The following is a 14,576-nucleotide window of genomic DNA, read 5'->3' on the forward strand; positions in this document are numbered from 1 at the left end:
ATAATTTTTGCTGGCTGTTACACTGAGAATGAGTCTCCTTCCATTAATTAATCACTTTGGGGGAAATGTTTCTTTCTGAATAAACTCATTATTTTTAAACACATGACATTTGGCTGTATAAATAAGCTCTAGAACTGTGATTTAAAACGTGTGCTTACTGTAGGCATAGTATGCCACGGATAGCAGAGCCTCCTCTGCATTTTCTGGAATGACTTCATCTTCTGATTACAAAGAAAAGGAGGCAGGGAAATGAACTGACTTGTGATTTCACCCACTTATTATCAGGATTTAATACTTGCATGACTTTTGAATCTGAAGATGCACATGAGGAAACATCAACTGTGTTCCCAGAGAGACTGAAGCATACTCACAGAAAGCAAAAGCACATCTAAAGATGACAAAACCCAACCAAACCCAAACCAAGATGCAACGAATTAGTCTTTGCTAACACAGAGATACTCCCTCAGGCTCCACTGCACCAGTTCAGTGACAGTCATTCAAAGCTTGCTTCATTTTATGCTGGTTTTCACACGACGAGGCTTGGGCAGATGTTCTCTTCCAAATCTGGTTTTACCATCTGAGGATATTACTACCCACATTGCTAACGAAAGGTTACAATCTCCCAGCTAATTTTATCTCAAGTGTATTGAGATTTCTCATCAGCAGAGCTGGGTGGAAGTCTGCCTCCAATACAGAAGCTGAGTTAACTACACCAATTAACAAAAATAATAATAATCTCACTAGTAAAATAAACGCAGAGTGCTCAGTAACAATTTCTGGCTGCAAGTCTAAAAAAGCCAAAGAAAACCATTTTCCTTACAATGAATTACTAGATGTGCAACTACCTGACCAGGGGAATAGAATTAGTCCTGGTACTCATTGCCACAAAATGCTGTGGTTTGCAAAAAGTTTACGTTGATTTCAAGAGATGAAATATGTTGATGGAGGGTAGGGCCATCGTTTGCTGGACATTGATGGTCTGGATGCTGAGGTTAAAGCCTCTGACAATCAGAAGGATGTATACCTTCTGTATTGCTGCTAGCCATAGATACCTATAGGGCATCTGCCTGACCCAAAAGGGCTGTTTTTATCCTGACAGAGTTGCTCTGAATTAGTTTTTCAGAAGTACTTGTAAGTGAACAGTGGCTTCAAACTCAGTCTGGACCGCTTGGCTTTTGTCTTTTCTCTCCCTGCTTTTTCCTAGCCTTTGTACAAAGGAGGACTTCACACCACAACAGCCCCCAGCCCATCCAGGCTGAATTCATCGCAAAGTACTCTGCTCCTAAAACCCATCCCTGCCACTTCCACCAGAGGAGGCACGCCATCAGTGACAGAAGTACTAGCATTTCACTGGAAGCATCAGAAGCCAGACAGATGCTTTCCATGCCTGGTATGCCAGCCCACACCAGGCAGTAGTGCACACAGGTGGCTACAAATCCAGCCCCTTTAGGGACAGGCAGAGCTCTTGACCCATTGGCCGCAAGGAGTCATGAAGATGTTAAAAAGAGAAAACCAAACCAAGATAAAAAATGTTAAAAAGAACACTCTTTGTTTCTTCAAGTATTGACATGATGCTCCAGAGTGTACAATTGGAGCAAAGACTCTGATAATGACGGTTTTTAGGGGTCCCAACTAAAAGCAGCGTTTTTCTAGCCACACCACTCAAGCATCTCTCTCACATGGTCTTACCCTGGGCCCAAGCCAGCAGCAACAAGGGAGCTGGAGCCGTCCTGCCTGGCAGCCCCGGCAGCCTGCGCCCTCAGCTCCCACAGGCCCTTTGAGCAACGCGTACAGGAAGGGAGCTGCAGCTGCAGCTTTGGCTGCACTTCACTCAGAAGGTATGCAGTCACGACTCCAAAACGCCCAGCACTTTACTGACCTTATTAAAGCACTAGCTAAAACAGAAAAAAAAAAAAAAGGGAAAAAAAAGAAGAAACCAAAATTTGTTAAATTCATTTAAACTTTTTTTCAGTCATTTGGGAAGCTCCAGTCTGCATGATGACTACAAAAGCAATGCATCCGACAGACTTGCCACATAATTTGAATGTGTCTGCGCAAGATGAAAATTCAAACCTTCCCTACTTAAGCTATCAATCAAAGTGAAGCTAAAATTACAGCTTAACAAGCAGGTATACATGTTTTAGTTAGCAAATGAGGCAAGCAGGGCACAGTATTTTTAGATGCAGTTATGAGGAAAAGGGTGAAAAATAGAAGGAGGAAGGAAGGAAAAATTGTGTCTCTTAGTTTGGCTCAGGCTTCTGAAGTTTCAGCTAACACTGGCAACGTTTGGGTATGATGCTTCTCCTAATGGCATTCAAGAAGTCTCTCGGACCATTGGTGTGCATGTAATTATACTATAATTTTAAAAAATATATATGAGCTAGAAAAGAGTGACTAAAACCTCCCCAAAACTTACAAATTACTTATGAGCTGCTTTATTAGGTGAGCCCAGAGGGTCAGGATGATCATAAAACACTGCTTTTTCAAGCAGATGCTCACCAAAATCCAATGCACATCAACGTGCCTTCCAGCTGAACCCACAGAGAACTTTGGAATCACTAAATCTGGATCAACATTGAGCTGCTTTTCTCTCTCAAACTATGGAAACGATTTGCCCAAACATAGCCATCATTCATCTCCCCTAATACCATACAATAACATGCCAGTCGCAGCGCTGCTGATCTGACTCTAGTCTGGGCCGCCGGACCCACAGCCAGCCAAGTTTCCATTCCCTGCATTGTATCAGCAAAACAGCTTCCCGTAACGCTGGGTGATGGAAGGAGACATCTAATTTATCTTGCAGGTGCGCTGAACTCGTTGCCGAGCACATTAATGAAAGTGACAAATAGGCTACGGCCTACCACAAAAGCTTTGTGGGTCTGGAACCACTTGCACGAGAGCTCACAGCAAAGCGCCTGTGCGGTCGCTGACAGAAGCCGCAGCTCCAGCAGAGGCATTGCTGCTGCTGCACACCTTTCCCCAAGGCTGCTTGACAAAAGCGCTCACCCCGACAGCTTTAACTCTGCCCATGACGTGACTACACGTACTTGTGCTCGTCCTACCTCTGCTGCGTACCTGTAGGCGCTGCCTACTTCTGCTCGAGAGCAGAACGGAGGAGGCATGTTTTGCTTTGCTGTCAGCACCTCAGAGAGTTTTTCAGGTACCCAGAAAGCAAGTAGGCCCTCATTCCCCAGGTCTCGTGCCCTTGTGTTCCTCCTTGTTCCCCTCTGGTTCCCAAGGTGAGGGCTGCGGTGGGTGCTCCCATGGGGTTCACGGCCCCTAGTCAGCTTTGGGGCAGCTTCAGGACCCTCGCCCTGCCTTGCCTTGTCCCAGCAGTACCTATACAGCTCCTGCTGCTCAGCTGTGGTCCTCTCAGCTGCCTCGCAAGGCTGAGTCACTGCCCTCTGAAGGCCCAGATCTTTCAGAGATAGAAGATACAAGGTCTCGTCTTCAGGGTCATGAGCAGCATGGGAAGGATCAGCAGTCTTGGCTACAGCATTCCTGGAAACACTCATAAGCAGACTTTCCAGATATGTCCTGGATGTTAATTCGGGGCTTAACTCAGAAACAAAAGAATTTTCCCTAGCTTTATTACATGCAAACACGCAGAAACACAAGCGCAGTCACAATTGCATTAGGAATAAATGAGTACATCCTGGCACCCCTTGCAATGAAGAAAACCACAACGGTGGATGCCAGAACTCTGCCCTGTCCTCATCTTCTGGCACATTTTGCTCCTAGGTCCCAATCCTCTGCCTTGGCTAAAGCATATCCACCCATGGCAGCACTGAATTCAGGTCACAGAAGCTGGACATTTTTGCTAGAATTTGATTTAAACTAGAATTGTCCTGGTAAACTGCTTATCATAGATAACATAAGACTGTCTTCTCAAAAGGATGTTGCAAAAACCTGTTTGCAAAAGACAGAAAGTCAGCTGTGAAAAGCTAGCTGTTTTTCATAGTAGAACAGTTTATTTGCTAATGCGTAGTGGAAATGGAAGAAAAAAACTCAAGGGTGCTGCTTGATTCATTTTCAAAATAATCAGCCAAAGTCTGTAGCAAAGGCTAGCTGGTTTCATGATATCAGAATCTGCTGAATGCTATTCTTGTTGGTTTGATGAATATGGGGAATGGGGTTCTCCGTTTCTTTTCACACCTCTTTCTCCAAAAGGAATCATTTCCCAAAAGGAATCATTTCATCCTAAATGGCAGCTAGTAACCCACTGAAGAGGGAAAACAGACCAGCTGGTAGCGAAGAGTCAACTTTCTGGCCCCAGCTGGGGACTGAAACAAGAAGCCTTTTTGTATTACTCTTTAGCCCATCCTGGGGTGTGACTCATTGGTGTCTTCATGCCTCATCGAGATGTTTTGGTCAGTCTTTTAATTTTAAGAACAGTCTGATCTATTTTTCCTTTTCTTTCGGGGTGCACGCTGCGTTTTCTTGCAGCTTCTACACTCTCCTGTCTGCTGGAGCTGCCTTGGGTTCAAGACTGCAATTAGGAGGAAGAAAGGTCGCCGAGCCAAACAGAAGACCTGTGGTGAGCTTTTGTCCTCCACCAGCAATCAGCTCAGAGTTAAAGCAGAAGTTGGAACCTCTGAGTTGCTGCAGTCCTGCAGGTGTGAGCAGGCTGAGCAGGGCACAAGGACCTCGCTCAGGAGGGCCTGGGCTTGTGCGCTGAGCACAGGGCAGGGCCTGCACAGGATGGGAACACAGGGAGGCTGAATCTCTGCTCCGACAAGAAATTTTGCTGAAGTGCAGTGCGTGCAGGAGAGTCTGGGGACAGGCTAAGGCAGCTGTGCTTATTGATTTTGACAGGTTTTTCTTTTGCTCAGGAGATTTCAGCTGCAGCTGGCAAATCTCCTGGAAAAAACCAACTTGTCCAGTGGGTGCTAGTAAAAACAGGTCCTCTCCCCAACCAAAGCACCTCAGCAAGCAAACAGCACGGACGAGACAGGAAAGTCTGAGAATAAAGTCAGAGGTAGGAGCGCTGGGGAAGGGAAAAGTAGAACCTGAGAGCAGAGTAAACTACCTGAAATAAAGTCAAAGACATCCATTATGCAAGTCTTGACCTATCCAAACATCCCATTTTAAATCATCCTTTATTCTCTGAAACCTAGTGAGTTCATAGCCTGGATGACAACTCTGGTAGCAGTTCTCACAGCTTTGCAAGCCTGGTTTCCTGGGTTGCTTTTCTCTGTGGGGGAACAAAGTGAGTGGAAGCAGCATCTGGGCAAGGAGAGGAATGAGGAGGGGAAAGTTAGGTGCAGATTTCTGATAGCTTGGAGAGAAGATGTGATGGTCAGACAAAAGAAAGGTTCAGTGTGGAAGAAAAGAGAAGGCAGAGCATGAGCAGGCTGTTGGCCACAAGAATACCACAAGGTGTATACACACAAGACTTACAGGTGTTGGTTGGGGCCCCGGTGGCTGAGAGCCATGCTGGTGAACATGTATTTTGACCACAGTTTTGGAGGTGGATGAGCCCAGGACACACAAGAGCCAGAGGGAAGTGTTCCCCACTGAGGGCCTGCGCTGATGCAAAGACCAATGCGGAGGCTGCCTTGGGATTTTCTGGGTGAACTGAGCCCTCATGGTTGCAGGGAAATTCTGTAGCTATGTTGTTCCAACCGCAAACTTTAATATTAATTGTGTGTGTGCATTTCCTCTACCATGTTTATCAGCCCGGAAAATTAAGAGATGAGGAAAACAAGTAATGCCATGCCATGCTCCACTGGCTCTTCCCACTTAACATGGAGTGTCACCAAAGCCAGCTGCGATGAATTCAGAAAAGAAAATTTGGGCAGCTGCTATTTCCACTGCAACCAGGCTCATTTGTGCCCACTAAAAATACCACCTCTGATACCACAAGAGCAGTTTACTTGAACTCATCGGAGTCAGAAAGAGGTCTGTCCCCCAGGAAACAAGACTACCACAGAAGAGGTTGTTTGGAGATATTTTTTTTCTTTCTTTGCCTTTCTGCCCTAGCTGTATTTTTATGTGCACTCCAGAATAAGCACTGTTGTAACCAGTTTCTTTCATATCATGGACCCTGGTACTCAGCACTCCTGCTCTCTGCTCTCCTTTCATTGTATTCCTTTTGCCAAGCTGTAACCACTTTTTCTGAATCGACCTCGATGACTCTGTCCAGCCTAAAGATTTGTGAATATCTTGAGCAAAACTGTTGGTCTGTTTCCAAAGCAGAAGCTGTTGTTTGAGATTTTGCCCACAACATCCTTGCATGAGCAACCCTGAACCACATGCTCTGGAGCACAGACCTGATTTCTGTGTTACTGTGATGGCCTGTGTTACTGTGATGGCCTTTGTATTTAAAGACTAAAAATTCCCACAGAAATTTCCCCTAAATGTGAGTATTTGGGAGGGGGGGAAGAAAAAGAAACCACACAGCCAAAACCCGCCTCTAACAGTTCACACACATTCAATAGAAGCTTCTAGCACAAATCCATCTCCCCAGACTTCATCTGCATTCAGCAAGTTCCCACTTCCTCTGATACTCCGGTGAAAAAAACAGAGAAGATTGTGAGAGGTCTGCGGCCAACGGGCAGAGAGAAGGAAAGAAAAGACACCCTAGGAAGCAAGGATAACCTCTTGATTCTACCAACACACACTGCAGAAATGCACTAGGCATACACCAGCTTTTACAAGCACACATAAACGCTGTTAATTACTTCATACTGTAATTGTACCAGCAGTACAGGAGTTAAACAGACAGGGACTGAGAACAGGGATCAATTGTTGCAATGCAAGACAACAGGATACAGAGGGGTATTTGTGTGCCCGCGATCTGGACTTGGAAAGGGTATAGGGAAGAAAACAAAAGAAATCATAATGATTTGTGGTACTTCAGGCTTTTCAAATGTGGTGCAAACATTAACTGACAGGATTATCTTGAAGGCAAATTCCAGACAACAGTGTAGGTAAAGAAATGAGCTCAGAGAAATATGCAGCCGGGAAAAGGAGAAAGGAATTTGCTCTGGAAAGAGACTGTTGGCCATGAAGGGTAAACCAGCCCTGGCACATGCCTTAAAACAGATACTTCTGGGGATCTGTGGAGGAGTTCAGCACACAGATGGGAGCTTACGGGAGCAATAGGTCAGGCTCCTTTGCCAGCCACTAGGACAAGGAGGTTTTGGCATCATTAATACCGGATTAACATATTTATTCACAAACACACACAGCTGCAGAAGGAAAGTTCTGACCCTGGGGTGCTGATGCATCACTGTCCTCAGCTCCCCTTCACCAGTGGGCTCCTGGTGCTTCTTCCCACAGTAAGTCTCTTTCTCCTCCCCTACCTCTGAACTAGCAATTTCCTAACTATTAGATTAACAGCACTTCAGTGGAGTGTGAACAATGGGTTTGCACACTACATCGTCCAAAGAGGCACGTGCAAGTCAGAAGAAAGAAGGAACAATACTCACGGCCTGATAGTCTCAACACCAACAGGAAGGTTAGAGTCACCTGTTAAAACAATATATTTGGAGCTGCACTCAGTAAGAATTTCTACTTTGATTTACTCTTGCTACTTCTATAGTTTCACAGGTAAAAGCCCACTTTGTGTAGAGGTATCTGCAAGAAGTACTTTGCTTTCATGCCCATTTTGTAATGGCTATGAAAGAAGGCAGGGTGACAGAGAACAGTTCGGTAGGAACTGGGGGTTTATATGGAGCATAATAGAGAGAGCTGTGCAGTAACTGATCTGTCAGCTTGACAGCTGTCCTGGAAAAGTAGAATGGGGGAAAGATTTATTTCAGGTTGGCCTAAACTTATTTTCAGTTTTTCCTGCCAAAAGGAAAAAAATCAAAAATTCTGAAAAACATGAGAAATTCAGTCAGGAATAGAAGCCTGGAGCTGTGCTCCAAACTGTGACTGCTGAGCAGAGCTGCCACGCTGTCAGCTTTTGGCTTCTTGCCTAATGGTCATAAGAAAGAATTTATATGGAAAACCGTCGCTAATACAAATCATATTTTAAACATTTGATCAGCAATTAAATTTTGACTTCTCAAGAACTGACAACTAATTCACGCTCTGTACCAACAAACTTGGTGTTATTAAAAACATTCCAGGCCAACAATACCAATAATGTCACCAGCATGGTTTCTGTCATGCCAAGAGCTATATTAAAAAGAAACCCATGCATAGCAAGGAACAAGAAACATATGTAGGTGATTTAGACACACACAATTGTTTGGGGGAGGTTTGTTTTCTTTTGTGATGTCTTCAATTATGAGTCCATGGGAAATTAGTGCAAGTATCGAAATTATCATAATGAAACATTTAACTTCCTAGCTGGTCCATGCAGCAATCATGACAGCAAGATGCTGCCACATCCAACCTCTGTGAAGAAACCAAGTGGTAAGCAGTCATGGCATTGCTCATCAGGCTGCAGCCTTTTCCTCTGAGGCTAAATCCTGGTAGAGACAAGTGACTTGGCTGTTATAATCACTTAGATGAAAGAACTGAAGATTAAAATGAGATACGATTTTGCTTTACTAATTGCAGTGATTTGTCCTTCTACTGGACTTCTCACTTGAAGATCAGATCTGCATTAAAAGCATTAGTGAATGAAGTCCCAGAACACTGCTGTGTGACAGACATAACAATCCTTCTCACTTCTGAAGCTGGGACACACAAAGAAGAAAAAACAAGCTCTACAATTAATTTGTTTCAACTTCTGCGGCTGATGGGCTACTTCCAAGGGCTTCAACAGAAGATAAGCACATTGTGTGATTTTGGACAATTTTGTGAGTAAATGAGATGCAAACCTTTGTGCTGTGGCGAGAAGGCCTTGCTTTGGTGTTCCTCATTCTGTCAAGAGTGTGGGGCAATGCAGCAGAGATGCTGGGAGCCCAGGCTCTGCTCATGAGGAAGCTGCAGGCCACCATGAGGCCTCCCCTCAGTCTCTTCTCTGGGCTAAACAATCCAAGTGACTTCATCCACTCTTCATACTTCTTGCCCTCCAGACCCTTCACCGTCTTCATAGCCCTCTTTTGGATGCTAACAGTTTTATGTCCTTCTTATATTGTGGCACCATAACTCTACACAGTACTCGAGGTGAGGCCTCAACCGTGCTTCCCCTCAGCAGCAAGGGTGGAGAGGCCCTTCATGAGAGGAGGGCTCTGCCTGTGGCCCTGGGGACACAGGAGGCAGCACAGGACTGAAGACAGTAGGAGGTGTCAAGGAACCTACTAAATGCTTAAGAAAGTAAATGTAAACAACAAAGAGCAGAGGCTTTATAAAGAGACACGTAATGGGACAGATCTGCCGATTTTGAGAATAGTGGCAAATAAACCCTGGAAAGGATGACGATAGGTGTTAAAGAATAATCTGCAATCTATCCCTCTTCACTTCCGCTGGGCATAGTCTAAAGCTCAAGATTTAAGCACTTGCTTAATGTTAAGATCATGAATAAGTTAACTTAGCAGAGATGCAAAAGCAGCACACAGCAAATCAAACGAATAATGCATATTGTATACAGGTGACCATGGGTAAGACTCAAAGGAAATAAAACCACTTATGTTGAGTGGAGGGAAGCAAAGTCTCAGGTGCTGCTGGGGAGGTACAAGGGGAAGGGCACAGAAATCAGAGCAACACATGCCAACACAGAGGGCAATTATTATAAGGGTTGGAAAAATAAAGTACAGGATACTTGTTCCATTACCCTTCCCCTGTGCTTCCTGCTGCCACTGATGATGCTGATGGCACACTTCATAGCTAACTGTATGCTTCTGCTGAGCTGCAGGGCCTGAACTGCCATCTGAAAAGTTTCCAGCAGAATATGAAGATGCTGGAGGACATCTCTTAATAAATAAATAATTCATTAACTTTGACTAATGCAACCAGATAGGTGGTGCAGCAAGCCCTTTGTTTGCAATTAATATGACATGGCACCTGTTTAAATGACTTACATCAGGATTCACATCCCCATATATTGCTAAACCAATTGCACTCTACCGTAACTCTTAGGGCCAAATTTTACACACCACATAAACTGAAGAGCAGGGAAAAAAATCTGCGTTGTTCCCATAAGCAATTGCAAATTTGTATTAACTCCAAAGATGTACCTGTTTGTGGCTGGAGGGGCACAGCCTGAAGCCCAGGTTACAAAATGGGGCTTTCAGTAACCAGCAGCACTGAGAATGTGCATATGCTGCTTTCACATAGTAAGAAAAAGAATTTTTGTGAATGTTGACACTTACTGTTATTTTGATCTCTTTAGATCCTTCTTGTTCCTGAGCTGACCTGTTCACTCAGGATTCACCTGTTGACCAGTTAAGCAAAAGCAGGAGAGCAAACCATGGTCCTTCTCTGCAAAAAGAGAAAATAAACTCTCAATTTGTCTGATGCAACAGAAGTAGTGGGATTCAGTGCATAGGTATGCTGCTAATACCCCATACCCAACCATTGCTGAAATTTCTGCAGCTGAAGTATGTCATTCACATTTTTAAAAAGAGGAGGAGAGCATATTTTTATCATTTCCAGTATCCACTTAAATACACAGCACACAAACTTCACAAACAACAACTTTATAGTTCTTTCCCGTCTATCACTTGCTCATCTAGAATGAAAAGTATCTTTTTCATGTACATCTCTATGTCTGTTCTCCTTTTGCACTTCACAAGAACAAAAAAGATCTGTCCAGTTTGCTGTGCATCGTGTATGACAGGTGTTTGAAGGGAAAGCCAAAATGATCTCATATGCGCCTGTTCTTCCAAGAGCACCTATACTGTGTCAACCTCAGGTGGTGGTGAGTTATGTTCTGCCAAGCCACAGACGGACAGAGCACACCTGCAGTCTTCAATGGTTTTACTTCTTGAATATCTTAGGACAACTTTGGTTCACCCATGCCTGGTGCTTATGTCTAGGAAAATGGCCCCAAGCATGGTGACACACATCAGCTCACCAGCCTTGCCTCTTCACCCCAGAAAAACAAGGTACCAAGCCAGAGGTTAGAAACATTTGGTCCCCAGGGTCTACATTATTCAGGTAGACCTTCTGAAATGCCAGAGCTGTAAAGCAAAGCCATAATGGACTAAGGGAGCTGCTTCATCAGTTTAATAGCAGGGACCATGGGCTTTGCTTTCACATCAGTAAGAAGTGATGAGCCCTCAGGATCTTAAGCAAATGCCTATCAACCATCTTGGCAGGTAGCAACTGATTAGTGCCAATCTAAAAGCAGCTCGTGCAATACTATATCTCACAGCTATATTCACTCTGGACTTCTGATGTATTTTATTAAGTATTCCTTAGAGTCTCTTACAATTTTCCTGCATGAGCTGTAAGGCCACAGTAAAAACTAATATTCAGAATCCTAATGAGTTTCCTTTCCACATTTTTACTTTAATGGTGAGTTTGAAAAGGTCAAGGCAAGGTAGGATTTTAGGAAATAATTGTTTAAAGTAATCTCTGGGTTATTGTGTTTCTTTTGTATAAGATGATTATGCAAGATGCTAGATTTTTATTTGATCTCCACATCAATATTTTCATCTGATTATCTTCCATTCAGCTGCTATGCATGTTATATATACACTTTATTCCAACAAATATTCTTCCATCATTGTGAGACCATTTTAAGGTCACTTTTATTGATGTTCAAAGCTGAAGCCTGTAAATCGATGTCCCAGAAAAAGATCCAAATCACTTTCTCTGTCACAGGATGTCAATTACTTTAGGTCTTCAAATACTCAATATTTGTGCTAGGATTTTGAATACATACTTGAATATAGGGTTCACTGCACAATACATTTCACTGACTTTGTGAGCAGTTACTCCTAAAGCCAGGCAGAAAGCTGACTACATTTCTGTGAAACAGAGCTTAGATACTGCAAAGCCCCTTTTTACTCTTGGATTTGAATGGATGAATTCTACCTCTGGCACAGCCTGGCATATCTTTGGGTGTCCCCAGATTAAGGGGTTTTGTTCTGTACTAAAAATGATACAGCCTACTTTTCTCCTCAGGACTCATCACTGCAGTATTGGACAGACTATTTACTTTGATGATTTCCTTTCACAAAGTTCCCAGGCAGTGGAAAGCAAAACAACAGAAGCAAGCCAACGAAAGCATAACTCCATTCATCTTTAGCCAAATAGCCGCTAGACCCAAACTACTAAGGAATGCCCAGTCAGTGATCCCCTGGTACTGCAGAAAGGAAGTCGTTAAATGAGGGTCATTAAGAGGATCAAAAACAGCATACGGAGAAGGGAATGGAGTTAGTCATCATTTTATCAAAATGTTCTTATGCTTGTCTCTAGAGCTTCTAAGAGATACCTATCTTGCTGCTACTGAAGACAATACAGAAGATGCCATTATGAAAAATTTTATAAGAAGAAACCTGAAAAATCTCTTCTCATCGCTTGTCAGGGGCAGGAAATGTCTGAACTCCAGTAAAATCCATAAGAAAGAAGCATTTGTGTATTACATCAGATCCATCAACTGTATATTGCTCTAGTCAGGATAGCCTGCTGTTGCCTCTAATCAGTCACTATGTTCAATTTATCCAGCAAGGGGTCACTTTGGCTCATTTCCTCGGTTTTAATCATCTTTGCTTTAGTTTCATCAAATACAGAAAGTGATAGGTACATAGATACTGAGCAACATGACTGACCTGTAACTCCAAAAGACTCAGGCCTTCTGATAATGCTCTTTTTATTTAGTTTCGCTCGTTTAAAGATGCAGCCACCTGAGAAGAAGCCCCTGAATTTCATATTGTGTGTCCTTGGAGATGGACCTTTGCTGTTATACAGTCCTAAGTAGGAATCCATACAAAGCACTGCTACAAGAAACACAGTTTTCCCCCAGTACCTGCAAGACCTCGCCAGATTGGTGACCCCAGCTGGCTGCATCACCAGGCTTGGAAGGGGAAGCTGATTCTCAGGCCTGGGACAACGTCGCCTGGTGAAGACACCTCCTTATGACCCTGAGGCCAGGCACAATACCAGGTGTCCAATGGGAAGTCCATGTCTCATGATGAGGTTCTCCTAGTTCACTGCCTGTAAGGTCCTCTATTGAGGGAACTGTATTAAAAGACTCTCTTTTCTTTGTCCCTGCCATGGGGATAGATTTTAGAACCACTTTGGGCCAAATTTCAGAAAATAAGTCCTATAATGGCACCGGCTACTTAAGCTGGGAAAAAAAGTCCCTGTGGTTATACACAGCTTCCTGAACTCCCCTGGACTGTGGCTGGGAGGAATTGCACAGATGCTCATTTGTTGCTAAGTGTCATCTCCTCACCTGCAATTATAAGCCATTTTTAGAAGTTTTCTTTACAAAGACAAATAAGGAACTCAAAAAATAAAAAATAAAAAAATCACTCCACTTACCTGTGCTGTTTAGAGCTTCCCTAAATCTGTCCACCCTTGTGGGGGAGGTAAGCCATGAGATACTTTGGCACACACTCAGAGATTTCGTAAGGTGAGAATGTGGATAAGAACAGTAAGTGCCATTTCTCAAGTAGTTCCAAGCAAGACCAGACACTTTGCTGCTGCAAACTGAGGTAGAGCCAGCGATTTCAGTCAGTAGCACTCAGCCAATGGACTCGGGGTAAATGTGTTGCCACTGGTGTCCAGTCCATGAGTCATCTGCTACTATCCCTCAGGCCTGCATTGAGCTGAAAATAGATATAACAATATGGAGGAAGCAATATAGGAAGAGAGGCAGAAAAATATGACACGTAATTGCTTGCATTATATTGCATACATTCATGCTGACTTCCAGGTCACTTAGTGAAGTGTTGGCTGGGTAGGTCTCTGGCCCCAGCGATAGTCCTCCCTCAATATTAAGCACAATGCTGAGCCCATTACACCACAGAGTCTTGCATATATATTTAATCTACTACCTCATCCCAGGTCAAAGCGACCTGTAACAGACATTAAAAATAATTCTACGATTAAAGCATATATGCTCCTCCATAGCCTGCCTCCCAGTGCATGCACTACCCCTTCTGTCAGCCGTAAGCTCGGTTCCCAGCCCTTACTCATGAGTCCCATGTGTCTACATTTTTCAGCATACCGTGCACATTAATTTTACAAGATCGCTGCATAGGTCTGAAAGTCAGTCTATGTTGAATCACTTACATTAACAGGTCCAACAGCACATGCAGCTCAACTTTCTTGTAAGCTTGCAAATGTGTTTCTGTGTCTGTTTGCCCTTTTACCCTCTTCATTTTGCTAGTTATGTGCAATTAAATTAACGAGTGAGACCTCCTGAGTCCCAATGCTGCAATTTTGACTGAAGAGCCAGGCTACACTGACTTCATCAGCTTGCTCTGTTGTCTGGCCTTGAAGGTCTGCTCATCTGCTCCAGGAATCTGGTCCACAATCCTGATGCTTTGCTCCTTACCATGTTAACTTATATGATCCATAAAATCACAAATGTGAATGAAAAAAAGTTGTTTTAAGAACTTTGAAGTAGCTGAAATATATATTTACAAGCAGCAAACAGTTTTTGCAGGAAGAAAAAAAAAAAGAAAATTGCACAGACATTTGGCAATCTTCTGTCAAGTAACCAGGCACTGGCGCATTGTGTACAAAGAATACCCATCTGAACTGAATTTCATTTATTGGTG

At 43.5% G+C, this 14,576-nt stretch overlaps 1 long non-coding RNA gene across 8 annotated transcripts in view; it reads right to left on the reverse strand.

The window, feature by feature from the left end:
* The window catches only part of LOC310897932, an 85,500-nt gene that overhangs the window by 52,213 nt on the left and 18,711 nt on the right, over window positions 1-14,576 (reverse strand). For 7 of the 8 annotated variants that reach the window (XR_014582797.1, XR_014582798.1, XR_014582799.1 and 4 more), the window contains exons 2-4: window positions 13,333-13,619; window positions 10,212-10,320; window positions 1,690-1,895 (exon numbers count right to left, since the gene is read on the reverse strand). This is a non-coding gene — a long non-coding RNA (uncharacterized lncRNA). The remainder of the gene's footprint in view (window positions 1-1,689; window positions 1,896-10,211; window positions 10,321-13,332; window positions 13,620-14,576) is intronic. The other variant, XR_014582796.1, reaches the window with a different exon arrangement.

The sequence above is a fragment of the Anser anser genome (assembly GCF_964211835.1).
Source record: "Anser anser genome assembly, chromosome: 3".
Classification (NCBI taxonomy): Eukaryota; Metazoa; Chordata; class Aves; order Anseriformes; family Anatidae; genus Anser; species Anser anser.